This window comes from Symphalangus syndactylus, chromosome 18 (genome assembly GCF_028878055.3).
Source record: "Symphalangus syndactylus isolate Jambi chromosome 18, NHGRI_mSymSyn1-v2.1_pri, whole genome shotgun sequence".
Lineage (NCBI taxonomy): Eukaryota > Metazoa > Chordata > Mammalia > Primates > Hylobatidae > Symphalangus > Symphalangus syndactylus.
The window spans coordinates 107095294-107116487 of record NC_072440.2 but is presented as its reverse complement, the minus strand read 5'-3'; positions in this window follow the sequence as shown (position 1 = coordinate 107116487).

Genomic DNA, 21194 nt, shown 5'->3' with positions numbered 1-21194 from the left:
TGTTAACATACACATTAGCGGACCCACCTCCCTACTCTCAGATTCAGTAGATCTAGGGTGAAGCCTGAGAATGTGCATTTTGAGTATATTGACAAGTGCTGCTGCTGGTGTGGGAATCACGTTTCCTGACCACTGACCTGTAGGAGCCAGTCCATATGATTCGGAAAGCATACTTGTCCCTGTGCTATGGGTCAAGGTTTTGCATCTTTTCAAACACTTAGCCTTCTGGCTAGAATATGTTTTCCCATCTTAGTCAAAACCTGAACTCTTTCTCTATCTAGGATATCTTATTTAGTGTAGATAATCCCCCATATATATATGCATATTTGGCATTAGCAGACACTTCTCTATATTATCTTGTGACTTTTTACATGCTTTCCATTTTACATACTTTCACATTAATGATATATTGCTGTTGGGGGTCCACAGCCTGAGTTTCAGGTAACAAAGAATCTGGCTTACTTACTACATTAAAATATGGACATTTCTTTAGGGTATGTAGCATATAGAATCTACTTTTTCAGGTTGGTATGTAGGCACAATATATGACACTCACTCCAGTTCAGTGTAAAAAGATTGGTGAATATAATGTATATGAGACGGGAGAGTGCCTTCACTTTAAATTCCATCTGAAGATATAAGTGAAATGTTGAAACAAAGTTTAATGATATATTTTTAAGTTCAAAATGGACCACCAAATTGTTGACTCTAGAGTAAATCAAATCATTGACCAAAAACCAAAAGGATTTATACTAAGTGGTATTGCTTTTACTTAATCCATAATATGTTTCCTAGCAAAGAGTTTTAGTTTTAAAGGTCACTTGAAAGAATTTCATTTTCTCATTTGGAATCAGTCATCTCACTTTATTATTCCAGCACTGTTCAATAAGAATGTAGAATTTGTTAACAAATAACATCATTTTTATTCACAGTTCTTTTTTTCTTCAAGATATTAAGAGTATCTGAACGCTAATGAAGTTGATGAATCTTATTAACATAAATTGCATGAGGTGCAGTGGCTCATGACTGTAATCCCAGCACGTTGGGAGGCCGAGGTGGGCGGATCATGAGGTTAGGAGTTCAAAACCAGCCTGGCCAATATGGTGAAACCCCGTCTCTACTAAAAATACAAAAATTAGCTGGGTACCATGGTGCATGCCTGTAATCCCAGCTACTAGGGAGGCTGAGGCAGGAGAATCGCTTGAACCCGGGAGGTGGAGGTTGCAGTGAGCTGAGATTGCACCACTGCACTCCAGCCTGGGCAACATAGTGAGACTCTGTCTCAAAAATAAATAAATAAATAAAATTAAAATTAAAAAAATTAAAATTAGAAAAATAAATGCATATATTCATCTGAAATGTTGTAATTCAGTTACTTATTGATTTTAACTTCTGGGATAATAGTATCATTATATAAACTTTTCTAATGTACAAAAGCTCCTATAATCAAGAATTAACACTGTGTGGCCCTTCCCTCCAAACAAAGAAAACAAAAGGAAAAACAAACATAAAACAGCCAGTACAATTCCAATCCTGGTCCACTTTCTCTTCCCTGTGTTTCTATCATAATATGCTTCATTCTAGGGCTTCCCTCACCTATGGGGTGTAAAAAAGTTTAAACTTTCTTTTTTTCTTATACAGTAAAAAAAGAAACAAACATAACTTATATGATTATTCTGAAGATTAAATGATGCAATCAACTAAAGTCATGAACTTATGTTAGGCCACATTCAAAGCCGTCCTGGGTTGCACGCACCTGGTGGGCAGTGGGTTTGGACAAGCTTAGCTTAGAGTTTAAAGAAACATGGAATTAAAATGCATAGCAACAGTAACATGAAAGGTGAGAGAAAATGAAGTGGGATTAAAGGGCTCTGAGGTCCTAGCATTTTTGGGCATGAAGTGTGAGAAGTAATATTTGTTAAATTATAATAAGATGATGATTAATATTGTAATCTGTTAAGCGCAACTAAGTAAACAGTAAAATAATTAATTTAAGGTCTAGTCCTGCACGTGAAGTCATTAGACTAAAAGTTTGAAATCATGTTCTCAACATTGCTTATTATTGTTATTTCTGTAGATGCTTATACAGTCAAAGTACATTGCGTGTTATTTTGATAGGTACTTACACAAAGTAGAAGCAGTCTTCACTTTCCATGATATTGAAATAACTTTACAATCTCTGGAAAATAATCTTAACAACAGATGGGAATAATGAGAATTGTCCTATGACCTTTAGAATTTTGTCTTACTATAAATTATAAACAAATAGGAATATAAAACATAGCAAACCTAATATTTGGTTTGTACACTATACTATGAAGCATTAGAACAATTAAAGTGTCTTATTTCTTTTTAAAAATGTATTAAGTAGTTTGAAAAATGCTGACTCTTCATCATTGCATGGCATTTTGACTTTTATACTTTTAATATTGTGAAATATCTCCAAGAAGTCCTCTTTGAAAAATATACTGATTTAATTAACACATAAAAATTGTATGCAGGCATACTTTGCTGTATTGTGACTTGCTTTATTGCTCCTCACAGATTGTGCACTTTTTACAAATTGAAATTCTATGACAATCCTGCATCTAGCAAGTTTATTGACACCATGTTTCCAGCAGCATGTGCTCACTTTGTGTCTCGTAATATTTCGAACTGTTTTATAATTGTTAAATCTGTTATAGTGACCTATGATCAGTGGTCTTTGATATTACTATAATAATTGTTTTGGGTCATCATGAACCATGCCCACATAACACAGAAAACTTCATTCATAAACGTGTGTGTTCTGACTGTTGTATTCACTGACTATTCTCCAGCTGATATGATTTGGCTCTGTGTCCCCACCCAAATCTCATGTTGAGTTGTAATCCCTGGTGTTGGAGGTGGGACCTGGTGGGAGGTGATTGGATCATGGGGGTGGATTTTCCCCTTGATATTCTTATAATAGTGAGTGAGTTCTCAGGAGATCTGATTGTTTAAAAGTATGTAGCACTTCCCTCTTCACATTCTCTCCTGCTCTGCCACGTGAAGACATGCCAGCTTCCTGTTTGTCTTCCACCATGATTATAAGTTGCCTGAGGCCTCCCCAGCCATGCTTCTTGTACAGCCTGCAGAACCATGAGCCATTAAAACCCTTTTCTTTCTAAATTACCCAGTCTCAGGTATTCCTTTATAGCAGTGTGAGAACAGACAAATACATCATCTCTCTCCCTTTCCTCAGGCCTCCCTATCCCCGAAGCACAACAATATTAAAATCAGGCCGGTTAGTAACCCTACAATGGACTCTGAGTGTAGAAATGAAAGGAAGAGTTGCATGCCTCTTGTTTTAAATCAAAAGCTAGAAATGGGTGAGTTTGTTGAGGAAGGCATGTAGAGAGCTGATATGTGATAAAAGCTAGGTCTCTTGTGCCAAACAGCCCAGTTGCAAATGCAAAGGAAAAGTTTTTGAAGGAAATTTAAAGTGTTATTTCAGTGAACACACAAAAAATACAAAAGCAAAACAGTCTTATTGGTGACATGGAGAAGTGTAATAGTCTGGACAGAAAATCAAAGCAGCCACCTCATTCCCTTAAGCATGGCCCTAACTTTCTACAATTCTACGAAGACTGAGAGACATAAAGCTGCAGAAAAAAAGTTTGAAGCTAGCAGAGGTTTGTTCATGAGATTTAATGAAAGAAGTCATCTCTATAAAATAAACATGCAAGGTGAAGCAGCAAATGCTGATGGAGAAGCTGCAGCAAGTTATCCAGAAGACCTGCCTAAGATCATCAATGAATGTGGCTAAAGTATACAACAGGTTTTCAGTGTAGATGAAACAGCCTTCTATTAAAATAAGATGCAATATAGGAATTCATAGCTAGAGAGGAGAAGCAAATGTCTGGCTTCAAAGCTTCAAATAGCAGGCTTGCTCTCTTATTATTGGCTAATGCAGGCTAGTGACTTCAAGTTGAAGCCAATGCTCATTTATCATTCTGAAATTCCTAGAACCCTGAAGAATTATGCTAAATCTAATCTTCCTGTTCTCTAAAAGTGGAGCAATAAAGACTAGATAATAACACATCTGTTTACAGCATGGTTTACTGAATATTTTAAGCCCACTTTTGGGACCTATTCCTCAGAAAAAAAATCTTTTTGAAATATTACTGCTCATTGGGAATGCACCTGGTCACCCAAGAGTTCTGATGGAGATGTGTAAGGAGATCTTGTTTTCACACCTGCTAACACAACTTCCATGATGCAGCCCATGAGTCAGGGAGAAATTTCAACCTTCAAGTCTTATTATAAAAGAAATCCCTTTTGTAAGACTGTAGCTGCCATAGATTAGTGATCCCTCTGATGGATCTTAGCAGAGATAATTGAAAACCTTCTTGAATGGATTCAATATTCTAGAGGCCATTAAAAAGATTTATGATTCATATGGGAGGAAGTCAAGATATTAACATTAACAGGAGTTTGGAAGAAGTTGATTCCAACCATTATGGATGACTTTGAGGAGTTCAAGACTTCAGTAGAAGAGGGAGCTACAGATTTGGTAGCTAGAGAATTAGAATTAGAAGTAGAGTCTAAAGATGTGACTGAAATGCTGCAATCTCATGATAAAATGTGAATGGATAAGGACATATTTCTTATGGATGAGCAGAGAAAGTAGTTTCTTGAAATGAAACCTACTTCTGGTGAAGATGCTGTGAATATCGTTGAAATGACAACAAAGGATTTAAAATATTACATACACTTTGCTGATGAAGCAGGGTTTAAGGGGTCCAACTCAAATTTTGAAAGAAGTTCTACTGTGGTAAAATGTTGTCAAACAGCATTATGTGCAACAGATAAATCCTTCATAAAAGGAAGAGCCAATTGATGCAGCAAACTTCATTGTTGTCTTATTTTTAGAAATTCTCACAGCCATTTCAAACTTCAGCCACCACCACCATGAATCAGTCAGCAACCATCAACATCAAAGCAAGACTCTCTACCAGCAACTTGACTGTGACTCACTGAAGGCTCAGAAGACCATAGCATATTTTTAACAATAAATTATTTTCTAATTAAGATATGTACATTGTTTTTAACATACGTACTATCATAATGCTACATAATGCTATCTCATGCTTAATAGAGTACAGTATAATATAAGCATAACTTTATATGCACTGGGAAACCAAAACAAATTGTGTGACTTTCTATATTGAGGCATCTGCTTTACTGCTGTGGTCTGGAATTGAACCTACAATATCTTAACATAGAATGGCTAAATTGAGCTAATTAACATATGCATTACCTCATATACTTACTATTTTTTGTGAGAATACTTAAAGTTTACATTTATTTGCAAGAATAAGATATATTGTTATTGACCCTAGTCTTTATGTTGTACAATGTTGATCTCTTGAACTTATTCCTTCTGACAAACTGAGATTTTGTATCCTTTGCCAATCAGTCCCCATGGGAGCCTCTCTGTGGACAGAGTGGAGGCATCAGGGGATGGAGCGTCCTTGCAGGGGATGCAGCACCCTCACAGGGGATGGAGCATCCGCACAGGAGATGGAGCACCTTCACAGGAGATGGAGCACCCTCAGAGAGGATGGAGCACCCTCATAGCAGATGGAGCACCTTCAGAGGGGATGGAGCACGCTCACAGGAGATGGAGCACCCTCACAGGGGATAGAGCATCCCCCCACACAGAATGGAGCACTCTCACAGGGGTTGGAGCACCCACATGGGAGATGGAGGACCCTCCCAGGGCATGGAGCACCCTCGCAGGGAAGAACCCAGGGTCAAGGTGTGAGGAAGCCAAAGACCAGATGATAAGTAGGGGAGGATCCAGGGATAAGCAGAGACAACTGGAGAAGGGAGGCATGTGGATTCCCCAAATCCTCGAGTGAGTTCATGAAGAACAAGAGACAAACCCTCGTAGAAAAATCAAAGGCCACGGTTGCCTGAGCAACATACCCACATCTGCCCGCCGAGGTCTGGCCACCCCGCTCGCAGACAATGTCCTGTTATGTGCTTCTCTTTATATGACAAGCCCCATTATTTGTGAAAACTTGAGTATGTCTTTGTATTTCTAAGCTAAGCCAGATGATGTAATCCAGATTTGTCAGTCAAAATCATCACAAAAAATAAAGTCCACGAATGGGGAAATTATGAGTCTTCTGTTTCATCCAGTATCTAGAATGGTCTTAAAAGAAAACAGCCATTATAATGTGACTAAAGTAAATGCACGTGTATAATACCTTGCTTCTGGACAGGAGAGAGAATCACAAATAACAAATTTCTATGGGGAAGTGCATTGCTAATTTTGAGGAATGGCAATAGAGCTAGTAATAGTGAAATGAGCTGGATGTTAGAGAGGTGGTAAAAACCACAGCATGTGGGATTTGGAACTGACCCTGGTTAGACACTGGTATATATTTTAAAGAAATAATACAGAAATAAATAGGGAGATGTATGCACAATAATGCATATCCTAATGTTATAAATACAGTCTCCACACTGGAAACGAAGAACTAAAATAGCTGTAATAATAATAGCTCACACCCATGAGCTATGAGGTCAGTTAGATATTTTCTAAACACTTTAAAGGCATGATGTATCTTGTTCTCATATCAACTCTGTGAGGTAAATACTATCATTATTTCTATTTTATAGATTAAAAATGAGGCAAAAAATCTTTAACTAGTTACTTGAACTCCACAGCTGTATTAACCAGGTTTCCCCAGAAAAAAAGAATAGATGATAGATAGATGATAGATGATATAGATAGATGATAGATAGATAGATAGATAGATAGATAGATAGATAGATACATAATAGATAAATAGATAATGTTTCTGTGTGTTTGTGTGTATGGAGAGAAAAGAGAGAGACAAAGAGAAAGGCAGAGACAGAGAGACAATGAGACACAGACAGAAAGATTTATTTTAAGAAATTGGCTCACATGATTGTGGGTGCTGGAAAGTCCAAAATCAGCACAGCAGAACCGCAGGCTGGAACCCCAAGGCACTATCCCCTCTTACTTGGGCAGACAGTATTTTTCTCCTAAGGCCTTTAACTCATTGGTTGAGGCTCACTGACATTAAGGAGGGCCGTCTGCTTTACTCATAGTCTAATCATTGAAAATATTAACTGCATCTAAGACATACCTTCACATCAACATTTAGTCTGGAATTTTACCAAACAACTGGACACCATTGTCTAGCCAAGTTGACACATAATAAATTTAACCATCACAAAAGCAAAGAAGTGTTGGCTTCAGAATACTGGTCAGCAGACTGCAGAGGCTGTAAGCTGTCACCACATGGCCCTGCCTCCCAGAGCATGTGTTAGTAGGGCAGCTTGCTGAATGTAGCTGATCCCAAGTAAGAATACTTTGCCTGCTCACAGAATTGTGCATAATATTTAACTACATGATAAAAACCTTAAGAAAAATGTTAAAAATACTGGGCATGAAATTAATTTTTAAAATCTCAAATTATTAAGATATCTATAATTTATAAAAATTCTAGGCTAGGTGTGGTGACTCAGGTCTGTAATCCCAGTACTTTGGAAGGCCGAGGTAGGCAGATCGCTTGAGGCCAGGAGTTCAAGACAGCCTGGGTAATATAGCAAAAACCCATCTCCACAGAAAATACAAAAATCAGCTGGGCATGGTGGCATGCACCTGTAGTTTCAGCTACCAGTGAGGCTGAGGTGGAAAGATAGCTTGAGTCTGAGACATCAAGGCTGCAGTGATCCAAGATCATGTCACTGCATTCCAGCCTGGACACCAGAGCAAGACCTCATCTCAAAAACAAAACAACTGTATATATATATATACACACACACACACACACGTATATACACATATATACATATATACACACGTATAGATATATACAGATATACACATCTATACATATATACATATATACACACATATACATATATATAATTTCTAGAAGAAACTACTTAATGTATGGATTGAGTATCTCTTAACCAAAATGCTTGGGAGCAGATGGGCAGTTCAGATTTTTTCAGATTCGTGAATATTTGCATCATACCATTTAAGCATCCCAGATCTGAACATCTAAAATCTGAAATGCTTCAATGAGCAGCATCTCCTTTAAGTGTCATATTTAGGCTCTAAAAGTGTTGGGTTTTAGAGCATTTCAGATTTTGCCTTTTCAGCTTTGGAATGTTCAATTTGTGCTAACAGTGACTAGATAGCAATAAAATGTTGAGACGATAGATTTTGCTTTTATTTTCCCAATTTTATGTGCAAGTATATATGACTTCCATTAACAAACTAGATGCATACATGAGTTTTGTATGCATAGACACACATAGATGTACATTCACACACAAAGACTACTTTTTCTTGTTATTTGGGGTTTTAGATTTTTATTTTGAGGTCAGACGTGGTGGCTCAGGCCTGTAATCCCAGCACTTTGGGAGGTTGAGGCAGGTGCATCACTTGAGGTCAGGAGTTCAAGACAAGCTTGACCAACATGGTGAAACCCTGTCTCTACTAAAAATACAAAAATTAGCTGAGTGTGGTGGCACATGCCTGTAATTCCAGCTACTTGGGAAGCTGAGGCAAGAGAATCACTTGAACCCGGGAGATAGAGGTTGCAGTGAGCCGAGATCTCATTACTGCATTCCAGCCTGGGCAACAAGAGCAAAAGCCTTCTCAGAAAAAAAAAAAAAACAAAAGCAAAAAAAACAAAAAAACTTTTACTTTGATATAATTTCAAACTTACAGACAAGCTACAAGAATAGAACAAGGAATCCTAAATATCCTTTATGTATATTCACCAATGTTTGATATTTGTTTTCATTAATTTACATCTTTCTCTCTATCTCATTATATGTATCTATATATCTATACACACATAAACACATATACATACATGCGGATGCATATACATATATATATGTATATACACACACGTAGCTACACGTTATGTATGTTGGATTTCTGAACCATTTAAGGGTAACTTTAAGCCATTCTCACCCTGTGTCTCTAATTCCCTCTGATAATGCAGTGTGTATTTTCTAACAAGGGTTTCCCTCCTCATCCATAACTACAAACTTTATCATAAAAACCAGGAACTTAATATTAATGCAATAATAGGATACAATCCGTAGTCTGTCTTTAAATGTCATCAATTTTCCCAGCACTGTCCTTCTAACATCTTGTTCCTGGTCTGGGGTTCACTGGCTCTTCCTCCTTATTTCCTCCTTAATCTAGAGCCGCTCCTGGCAGAGACGTTTTCAGGTAAACACAGCAGCACATGTGCATCACGAGGCCCCCTTCCAACGGACGACCCGCAGAAATCATACCTGTGTCCCGATGATGCTGCTTTGTATTTTTAAGTTTCTAGAATTTTTCTCTGAAATTTTCAGTTGCAGTCATCTTATTAGCTACATATGATGACCCTTTATCACTGCTTTTAAAATCCAGCCGCATGTTCTTCAGCTGGCTGTCATCATAAACCTTTTCAGCAGAATTTGTTTGATGACTGTCACTATTTCTAGAAATTACGACCACACTTAATGGTGAAAATAATTTTAATATATGACCTCGTAAAAAAGCAAAAATCATGCGTTCTAATTAGACGTACAGAAGAAAACTATTCCCCAAATCAGACCTTCCTAGAAGACAATTCCGGAGGTGATTCCTTCCCGTACTGAGCTGTGACCCCTGCAACTCTATTTTTAACAGTCTCATATGAATCTGTATAGAATAGATTACAGAAAATATAACAACCAAATTATAGAAACTTAAGAATTATCAGAAAAATAATCTACGATGAATTCTTGTAATTTCAGATAATATTCAAAGTGCTGCTAACTTTATCTAAAACTTTCCAGTAATTTATAAATTACAGTTCTTTTTTTCTTAACTTTTAGAGATTATTTTCCTATTTTCTTTTGCTTTATCTTCTTATTTATTGTCAACTAATGTTCTCTTGTGTGATGTGTTATGATGCTTTGTAAGATAACAAAATGATTTTGGACCAAAGTGTCCTATAGATAAATTATTAAATTAATTACATTACAATTAATTACATTACAATTAATCTTGTAATCAAATTAATTGCAAGAGACAACTCTGTTTTTGCAGTTGATTCACTGAATGCATTCAATATTTCTTGAATGTTCACATCTGCACTGGCTCCTCTTGGTTGATTGCAGGCATTGTTCCGAGGACTTTCCTGGCACATACTATCTAGAAGTTGTCCCATGACATGAGGCTTTCCTGAATACCTGAACACATCTACAGCCTGTTATACAAATAAATTTTATGATGTTGGAGTAACAGTTTCCTGTGACTTTACCAGGAAATACTTGCTCCTATATTCTTTGTGTACCGTGTAGGTTAGAATCCTACTAATTTTCCAGACACAGAAAAAATAATTTAAGCCATATGTTTGACAAATGTTTTCCGGACTCATAACCCTTGACCCGAGTCTATGTTTTATTTCTTCTGCAAACTGCTCAGGGGATATGACAGGTGATGGCAAAACACGTGAAAAATAGGATGAGTGCATGGCGAATCCAAGAGCAAATCCGAGGAGGTAAAGAAACGCAAGCGCTGGGCATGGCACAGCTGCCATTTGTTTTCCCTCTGTCAAGTTAGTGGTTCCAGAAGTCATTTCAAAACAATAAACTTTTTGGCATGTTGCTAATAAATTTGCTTTTATCTACCACACTGGTCATTCATGGTCTATTATTCCTTTCAGTGACAGTACATCATCTTTTCTAGATTGAATCAATCCAGCACAATCTAAAAGGTGTTCTTTCTTCTTCATGCTTATCTGTTATTCTGACGAGTGCAACAAAAGGCCCAGTGTTTCAGCCAGCAGAAAGCAATGCTTACAGTGCGGAGGGAGAAAGAACTTGCCCCTCTTCCTCTTTCTCTTCCTCTTCTTTTTATCCTTTGTCTCTTCCTTATTTTAGCTCTCACTTCCTCTCTCCTTTTTTGTCTTTTCCCTATCATTGTAGATAGATCCAGCACATGCCAAGTGCTTATTTGATATTTTTGATTATAAATTTCAAGCAAGGTCAATTGAAATGATTTTGAGAGTTTTTTTTCAACAATGTTCAGCTGTTTGGTGTAAGAAGATAATTAAGTGGGCTCTGCATTGGAAGGTGAACACAATAATCAAAGAAATAAGTAAGGAAGTTAAAAATGCTTTCACAGGAGTGGTTTATGTCCAAACCTCGAGCTCTCAACTTGGGGCAGGAAGACAATACAAATCTAAAGATGGTAAAAAGTGAGAGAATGGGTGGTTTGGAGATTGATGAATAGCTGGAGAAACCCAGCTGGAAGAGTAGGAAATGAGACAGAGAATGCAGGATTCTTCTCTTTTTTAATTGTTTTTTAATTTCAGGAGTACATGTGCAGGTTTGTTCCATAGGTAAACATGTGCCATGATGGTTTGCTGCACAGGTCATCTCATCACCTAGGTATTAAGCCCAGTGTCCATTAGCTATTCTTCCTGGTGTTCCACCTCCTCCCCTCTCCACCCTCCAACAAGCCCCAGTGTGTATTATCCCCCACCATGTGTCTATGTATTCTCATCGACAATGCAGGATTCTTCAAGTGAACATTTAGAAATGGCCCAGCTACTGGTCACTCTCAACTCTACTGAAAGTGGGTGGCTGAGATTGAATAGAGGTTGACTATGAGAAGACCAAGAACCACAGAAGCTCTGGTGTTGAGTAATTCATCATATAAGTACCGAAGTCACCAAGTGAATTTGATTTAGTCTGTGTCCTATATGGTTGCAGAGTTTGTCCATTACATAAAGCTGCCAGGACTTCCTAGTTTATCAAGTGCTATACTTGCTTCCTACCCACAGGAAGAAGCTCCATCTTCTAAACCTCCTGGCCATAGAAGTAAGTGTTCTTATTTGCACAGAGTTGATATATGGGTTAGTATATTTTGTTTGTTTGTCTGATCATGTTTAAGTTGTACACACTTGTCCTTTGCACAAATGTTCAAAAGAACATTATGTGCAAAATCAGAAAGATGCCTAAATTAATGCATACCCTTCCAGTCATAAAGTTGTGTATCTCATATTAGCAAATCAAATTCATGATTCCAATGCTGTTTTTAGTCTGTTGTGTTTAGATATACCCTGCCATTTTTAAATCATTTTTTGAAAGATTTTATTTTTAGAGCAGTTTCAGGCTCATAGCAAAATTGATCAGGTAGTGCAGAGAGTTTCCATATGCTCTGATATAGTTTGGCTCTGTCCCTACCCAAATCTCATCTTGAACTGTAGCTCCCACAATTCTCACATCCCATGGGAGGGACCTGTTTGGGAGGTGATCGAATCGTGGGGGCGGGTCTTTCCCATGCTGTTCTTGTGATAGTGAGTATGTCTCATGAGATCTGATGGTTTTATAAAGGGGAGTTTCCCTGCACTTGCTGTCTCTTGCCTGATGCTAAGTAAGACATCCCTTGATCTTCTGCCATGATTGTGAGGCCTCCCCAGCCATGTGAAACTGTGAGTCAATTAAACCTTTTTTCCTTTATAAATAACCCAGTCTCAGGTATGTCCTTATTAGCAGAGTGAGAACAGACTAATAAATGCTCCCTGAACACTCAAAACAAACAAACTCTCCCCCACTATTAACATCCTGCACTAGAGTGGTATATTTGTTACAATGGCTAAGCCAATATTGATATCTTATTATTCACTAAAGTCCAGAGTTTACATTAGAGTTCATTCTTGGTGTTGTACATCATATGGGTTTCAGAAAATACGTAATGTCATGTATCCATCAGTGTAGTATTATGCAGAATAGTTTCACTGCCCTAAAAATCCTCTATGTTCTACCTACTCGTTACTGTTTAGCTAATTATATTATGACATAAAATAAAGAAAATAGCAAATGTTTATTGAGAGATCAAAAAAATGTTTTACTTTCAAAATACAGAGTACTTTCACAATAGGACCTCATCTTCTTTGTGGCAGATGTGGAGCCATGCCACCATGCCTCTCAGATCCCCCATCAAAGATGCACCTTCCCAGCTGTCTGCTCCATCAGGCTTGGCCTCAGCTGACAAGAGCACCCTCACGCAATAACATGCAGGTCTCAGGGGCCACTCGCATCCAGTGACTGGTCGCAGAGTTTCATAATGGTCCAAGCTATTTGGGACAACTGTGACGAGTAATTTCCACTCCAGAAACTCCATATAAGGTTAGCTAATGTTTTGTTTTGTTCAAAGGGACATCTAACTTATCTCTCTGCTCAATTTGCCTCCTCTCTCCAGTGATCACCTCCAATAAAAATCCAGTGATCACCTCCAATAAAAATCTAATATCTCCCCCAAAGTCAGCTTCTAGAGGGTCCATCTTGTGATGTCTCTCAAGGCAGAAAAAATGTGTCTTACTTTTCAGAACTAGTACAAGAAAAAAACAGGTTTCAGAAAATTCAAATCAAAGATCAAGGTACCCGCATTAGTGGAAGCAGGTATCTGAGCTTCTTAAAACATCTTCTAAGGAAGCCTACCTAGAGATCTCAGAGGTGAAGAGGCATCACCAACAGGCTGATCTTAAATCTCTCTTGCTTCTGCAGGAATTAATAGAGCTTGAGAATGCTGCAGAAGGTGAAAGAGAAAAGAACAGGAGCAATGAAGGAGGGTGAAGATGTTGCATATGGCCACACTGAACTCCAAACACTGAAAAAGCTGATCTGCGCTCATCTCTCTTGTGTGTCCCATAACGTTTACATTCTTGAGTTTTCAAAACATTCCATGAGAAGAAACAGCAACACATTCAATATCTGAATTCTTGCTGTTTATTATTTATTTCTCTTTCAGCGGCGGGGTCTCACTCTATCACCCAGGCTGGAGTGCAGTGGCACGATCATAGCTCATTGCAGCCTGGAACTCCTGGATTTCAATGATCTTCCAGCCTTAGCCTTCCAAGTAGCTGGGATTATGAGCATGAGCCACAACGCATCAGGAATTGAATTATTGCTATTTCTAAGACTGATAACTAATCCAAGAAAAAAAAAAGGTTGTTTTCTAGATTAAAAGTATGTGTCCAAGGACTTGGAATACAATGATTTATAACTGGCTGGTACTTATCAGAAATAGACATTGATTATACAGTTAGTGAGGAAAAGCAAATCAGCCAGCATGGTACATCCTGTGGTTTTCTGCCATATGACTTACCAAAGGTAACCATGCCGGGGCCACAAATCCAAGGGGGCTTTCTGTGCGGGTACCATAGGCAACTGTTGAGTTTTAGGGAGTACTTCAGGACCCAGGTAATTCACAGCAACTCCTGCTTTAATTATCATGGTTAAAAGGCTACTCCTGAGATTTAAGGATGCATAGATTCCAGAAGAGCATCATTAGGCTAGCACTGTTTCATTGAAATAAGTAATACAGATCCATGAATTGTCACAGAAGTGGTAAATATGTAAAGTCAAGAGCCATTTATATGCTCACAAGGCTTTATAGTCTGCAGAACAGTTGCAATGATAATAGTTTAAGCCCAGGTGAGAGCAAAACCCTATAAAAATAGACCACATAGACTGGCCTGTTAGCTGGGCACGTGCCCAAATAAATGACTTAAATCACACCAAGCTATTCGACCCGAAAATACAACTTCCAGAACTACCAGGCTTTGACAGGTTAGAGTATTTTCAATATTCCAGCATTCCCTATTGAAAAATGCAAGTATTCCTCAATGACTCAAGACCCTAAGTCACTATAATCCCTTGTATGGATAGGGTGTCACTATGGAATATACTGAAGCCATGCACATGTGTGTGTACACAAACACAGAGCAATTTGGTAAATAAGACAGAAAGAAAGTGCTCCAGAATTGGGAAAAATCCAACACCCATTGAACAGTGTTTCCAGGAATCTAGGTCAGGAAGACTTGGCATCAGGAACTTGGAATCTACATCAGGAACGTGATCAGATAAAGGTTGGTACTCGAGATGCAAAAAGATGCAAGTGAATAGAAGCAGAAGAGCAAGGGGGAATCCAGGCACGGGCACAAACAACACGTGGAACGGCTCATGATCACAGCAAGGATTTTTACTTTCTTAGATGTTGCAAATATGTTGGTAAATCTATAAAGAATGACTAGCAAAAGTTGCACATCATTCCCATTGGCTCATCTCAACCACAGGACGTGCAGTGAATGCTAATAGTGTGCTAGTCCAGCAAGCCTGCTCCTACCGCCCTTAGTGCCCCTGTTACAAAAAGGAACACAGCAAAGATGAATGTAAATCTGGTCCATGGTTAATGGGCAAGAGCTCTGATCAATTTCCTAGTACAAGGTGTCTATCATTTTTATGTTTTAGTAAATATTAAAGAAAAAGCACAACTTCATGTATATATAAACTATGTTTATACTATATACACACACTATGTATATATAGAGGCGTAGTATATACATATATACACATGTTTATATAGATAGTATATATATCTACAAGTATATACTATATATACATGTATATACTATATATACATGTACATTCTGGCTTTACAAGTTATGCACTTCCAGCCCCATCCCCACCCTACCCCACGGAGTTCTTTGCCTATGTGTTCTAAGGAGCAGTGCCTGTACACTTATTTTGCTTTGAATGTATATGTGGGAGGGATATCAGATGCTAGAGTGACTTTGGTTAACCTAAGATGGCCAAGGCATGGTCTGTTTTCCATATATACATACACTATTCATTTGTGGTTTTCTCTCAATGTCTAATGCTAGTTAGAAGCATCCTAAGGGTGATGATGACAAGCATAGAAGATGAGACATTCCCTCTGGGCATTCTTTTGCAGGTTTTAACGGGTCATTTGCCCTCCCCTTTTCAGTGGGGGTATATTATGTGAGGGATATATAGTGGCATGTTTCGTGAGATGAGCCTGCAAGCTTTTCATGTGTGAACAGTTTTCATAACCTATTCTTTTACATTGGTCACATTATTCTTAAGGGGATGCTTGTTAGAAAGATGGAAATGTGAAAGATGCTTGATGCATACGTTAAAAGCATGCTTTTCTCTGGATGCTTGCAATTGTGTCTGCAGGAAGCACAATCTCATATGTACGAGAGAAAATGACATTTAATTCAGAGGCAGGCAGAGAGAGGTCAGAGCCCTTTGTATTTACAAGAGCTGACAGCTTTAACGTGCACTGATTGCAGACCAGACAAGAAAAGTGGACATCACAATTCACACACCAATTTTCCCGACCTGCCATCGTGGTGTTGGCTGTGGGGGCTGCAGTAAAGGCTCATGAGTCCAGAAAGATCCCAGTTGTTCTCTTTTCACTGTTGCTTTAAATGGCATGACCTACCATGGCTGTATGAGTGACTTTTAAACTCTTTGAGGCAGGAGAAATGATAAGCACATTCAGGAAGCTCTAGATAAGCAGGTTACGGAAAGTATTGTTTTCACTCTTAGAAGGGATGACTTGCTCACCAATCCATAAGCAAAGTTCCAATAACAGCTGTTTACATGAATAGTTTGCCATGCGGAAGTGACACTTGTGCCCATGTGCAAGTCACAAGAAGGCAGAAATGCTCACTGTGGCTCACAGGTAACTGATGGTGGAAATTTAGAAAAAAACTCCCACTTAGCTCCTGGATGTTTTTGTTTTCATAGTAGGAAAAAATATCACTGGAATATAGGGATTTTGAAAGTAGGGAATTAAAATCAGAAAGAATGGGATTTTGAAAGTAAGGAATTAAAATCAGAACCTTAGCACTGTGATATGGAAGAGGATGAACTAGGTTGTGTCTTAACATTTTTTGTAAGAAAAAAATTGTATGTTTTAAGATCAAAGTAAGCCTTTGGCAATGAGACAAACATGAAAGAGTAATCGAAGCATTGACACATTCGGTGTAAGATTGTGTGTTTACAGCTCCTCCAGGAGACCTGAGCAAGCCTACTGATATGATCAGGTTGGCTGAGCCTTCGGGGCACAGGGGGCAAATTCTCCCCAGTTAATACATGAGGTCATTTTGAATTCTGCACACCATTGTCTTAAAAACAAATGGTTAAATATTCTGTGATTACCCAGGTTTCAGAACAGCATGCTCATATTTCTCAGGATTAGAAAACTCGTGCAGAATGTTAAACTAGTTTTATTTTCTTTTCATCTTTTGAAGTTCATCTTCAGTGGAAGCTGCTTCCTCATCATTTCACATTAAGCTACTGAGGAAGGTTTACAGGAGGTCGAGGGTGAAATAGCATCTGATGATCTTATTCTTTAAATGATCCATTACTCCTTATGGAACAAGTAATAAGAAACCTTTAAGTATGGACTCTGCCTTGAGACAGCTCAGCTCCACTGGACTCTTAATAGTTTTGGAAACCAAGGCTTGGAAAAGTTAAGCAGCTTTCCCAGGGTTGTGCAGTGAGCAGCAGGGACAGTCTCCTGATGAGGCCTCACCCAACGCACTGCTTCTTCCCAGCATGCATGCAGGATGCCATACGGTGAGCCATTCCCAACACCAGAACATAAATGCCATCCCTGCCACTGGCAGGTAACTGCTTATCCATGAAAAGAAAGTGTTATGGATTATCTAATAAATTAACTAATGATTAATGTTTAATATAAATTTAATCTATATTTTAATTGAATAAGTTGATGTATTAATGAGTAAATGGATGAAAACTTTCTTTAAGTGTCAGTTTAAGATCCTAGTTATATTTTTAATGTGGTTAAGAAAACTGAACTATCAGGTCAGGCACAGTGGCTTACATATGTAACCCCACCACTCTGAGAGGCTGAGATGGGAATATCATTTAAGCCCAGGTGCTGCAGATCAACCTGGGCAACATGACAAAAACCCATCTCTACCAAAAAAATATATATATATATACAAAAATTAGCCAGGCATGGTGGCAGGCACCTGTGGTCCCAGCTACTCAAGAGGCTGAGGTGGGAAGATCACTTTTGCCTGGGTCAAAGTTATGGTGAGCTGTGATCGCGTCACTGGACTCCACCTGGGAGACAGAGTGAGACGCTGTCTCAAAAAAAAAAAAAAAAAAAAAAAAGAAAAAATGAAAGAAAAGAAAAAGGAAAAGAAAACTAAGCTATCACCACTTTTAGTAAGTAGACTCACACAAGAAAGAAATTAGAAATTGAAATACATGATTAGCACCTCAGCGTTTACCTGATACTGAACGAAATAGCACTGTCACAGAGTGATTGATAGGAATAAAAACGAATGGCAAGAAGAGCAGGTATACATTCAATGTTTGCACTTGATATTGCAGTATTAGGAAAAAATATTAAAAATAGAGAAAAATCAAATATTATAGCCTTTCAAAGAACAAATATGTGAAAATGTAATACAAGAAATAAAAATAACAATGCATTTAACAATAGATATCAGCATTATGGAAAATTTAAAATATAATTTTAAATGTGTAGCAATATATTAACTTGGGATAATGTATTAGTCCATTCTCATGCTGTATAAGGACGTACTCGAGAGTGGATAATTTATAAATGAGAGAGGTATAATTGACTCATAGTTCCACATGGCTGGGGAGGCCTCAGAATCATGGGTCAGGGAAAGTGAGGATCAAAGTCAAGTCGTACATGGTGGCAGGCAAGAGAGCTTGTGCACAGTAGGGGAACTTCCATTTGTAAAACCATCAGATCTCGTGACATTTATTCACTGTCATGAAAACAGTATAGAGCATACCACTCCCATGATTCAACTGTCTCCACCTGGCCCCGCCCTTGACACTTGGAGATTATTATAATTCAAGGTGAGATTTGGGTAGGGACACAGCCAAACCATATCAGGTAATTATTACTTAGGTAAAAGGTTAATGTGTTCCTAAAATATGGTACATTTATTCCCAGTTCCCTATCCAACCGAATGCCCTTGTAATTTTTTTCTAAAATCAAAACCTGTTAGTTTGGGGTACATAATGAATTTAGTTACTTAATAAAATAAAATTTTAAAGGTTTTACTTTTAGGCACTATTTGCACTTCAAATAATGTCAACACCTAAAGTCTAGGGGCTGAATTTATAACAATGCATTTCTAAGTCTCCTTGCACTAGGTGATGGAGAAAACGGGGAGTAGGGCAAGATTTCAACAAGATTTCAAGCATGTCTATGGCTTCCATAGACAATGTTCTATTCATTCCTAAGGCCATGCTGTGGTTCTAAGATAATATGCAATATTTTCATAAATGGGGAAGAAAGAATATTTTCAAATATTTTGATTTTTCATCACCGATCTCCAGAACACCATATCACCACACCCTAGACCTGACAAGGTGCCCACCATCCCACCATTCTCAAAATGGTTTTTCTATTGAGCTGTCCACGTTGATTCTGAGGATACACCAACTATCATTTATCATTGCTTGTTATGTTTGGCTGTAAGTATTCTGGCCGTGATGTCCTAGATGTGGTTTTCTGCATATTTCTTTTGTTTCAGGTGTGCTGAGCTTCATGGATATCTGCATTAATGCCTTTCATCACAGAAAGGTAAAATTCTCATTATTTACAGTTGGCAAAATGTGTATTCAGAAAGTTGAAAAGAATCTACAAAAAACATCAATCACTACCTAATTATTCAATCTTTCTTCTCCTTTTTTTTTTTTTTTTTTGAAATAGAGTCTTACGCTGTCGCTTAGGCTGGAGTACAGTGACACGATCTCAGCTCACTGCAACCTCTGCCTCCCGGGTTCAAGCAATTCTCCTGCTTTAGCCTCCTGAGTAGCTGGGATTACAGGCGGGTGCCAACATGCCTGGACAATTTTTGTATATTTTTAGTAGAGATAGGGTTTCACCATGTTGGTCAGGCTGGTCTTAAATCTTTCAGTCAACAAAGTGTTTTACTCTTCTTGCTGTTCTGTTTATTTTCCTTTTAAAATAGTAAATATGCCTTTGGCAAGTTGGAAGGAGACATACGATGAAGTTTAACTTAGAGTCTGGGGAGAGCATTTAAAAATCCTGGCTAAGAGATTGCAAATCAGTGTATTCTAGAAGATTATTGATTCTGCACATTTACACATTGGCTTCCAGTTTCTGACACTGCCTCTGTTCAGGGCTTTATCACAATACCAAGCAATTTACTCTCGTTCCTGTCCTGAGTCCCAACCACTCATCCTACCCCCGTGTTGTCTGCCTCTGGAATACAATCTCAGGGGAGGGGCAGGCTGAAATAGATGGTGTATTTAAATGTATTGGAAGGGAGCAGATGTAATTCTATGTAAAAGTGAAAATCAAACTTAAAGGAGAGGCGACATCAGCACCAAGAAAAAGTATAACACGTACAGTCTGACAGGTAAGATATCAGACCATTTATTCTTTACCGGGGGTGATTTCCTTCCCAAGGGAGACATGGCAATATCTAGAGATGTTTTTGGTTGTCACGACTGGACGTGGGTGTGACTGGTATCTGGTAGGTAGACACCAGGGATGCTGCTAAACGTCTTACAATGCACAGACCAGACCTCCATAACATGGAATTATCCAAACTAGAATGACAACAGGGTCAACACTGAGATCCTCTGATGTAGCACAGGCTAAATGTGAGCTGAAACACTGTGACGAGTAATGCTAGAACATGGCAGAGTCAATTGAAAAATGGAAAATGGCTGCGGACAAAGCAAGCTGGCTGAAATTTCATTCTAATTTCATGCTTTAGTTTTCTTACTTTTCAGAATGTATTATGGAAATTATGACTTCTTAAATCATTTTTAAAGAATTTCAGGGAAAAACATTCTTTCTGAGATATAGAGCTTTCTATAACTAACTTTAATTGGTTCCTTCTGATTTTTCCATATCTTGTACGTGTATCACTAGTATCATCTAAAATGAGTTTAAGTAGTATACAAATGGATATTCTATTTCATTTTAGTAGATAAGGAATGGTAAATGGTAGAAAAAACATGTCTATCACCTCGAACTTAACGATTTTTCTGATGACATAAAAATTTCAGAGTAAAAATTTTAAAGTAAAAAATATTAGGTTTAATTAAAGTAAATATTCTGTGCTTCTAACATGTTGCCCTGAGCCACGTGTGCTGAGTGAGTACTTGCAAATGTGGCCAGAGACACGGTGAAGTAATAATGTTGTCAGTATACCGGGTTAAATCAATATCCTGAAAAATGTAATCATTTATGTGTTTGACTTTTGAATGTAGCTACTAGGAAACTTAAGATTACACAACTGGCTTCTGTTGCCTTTCCATTG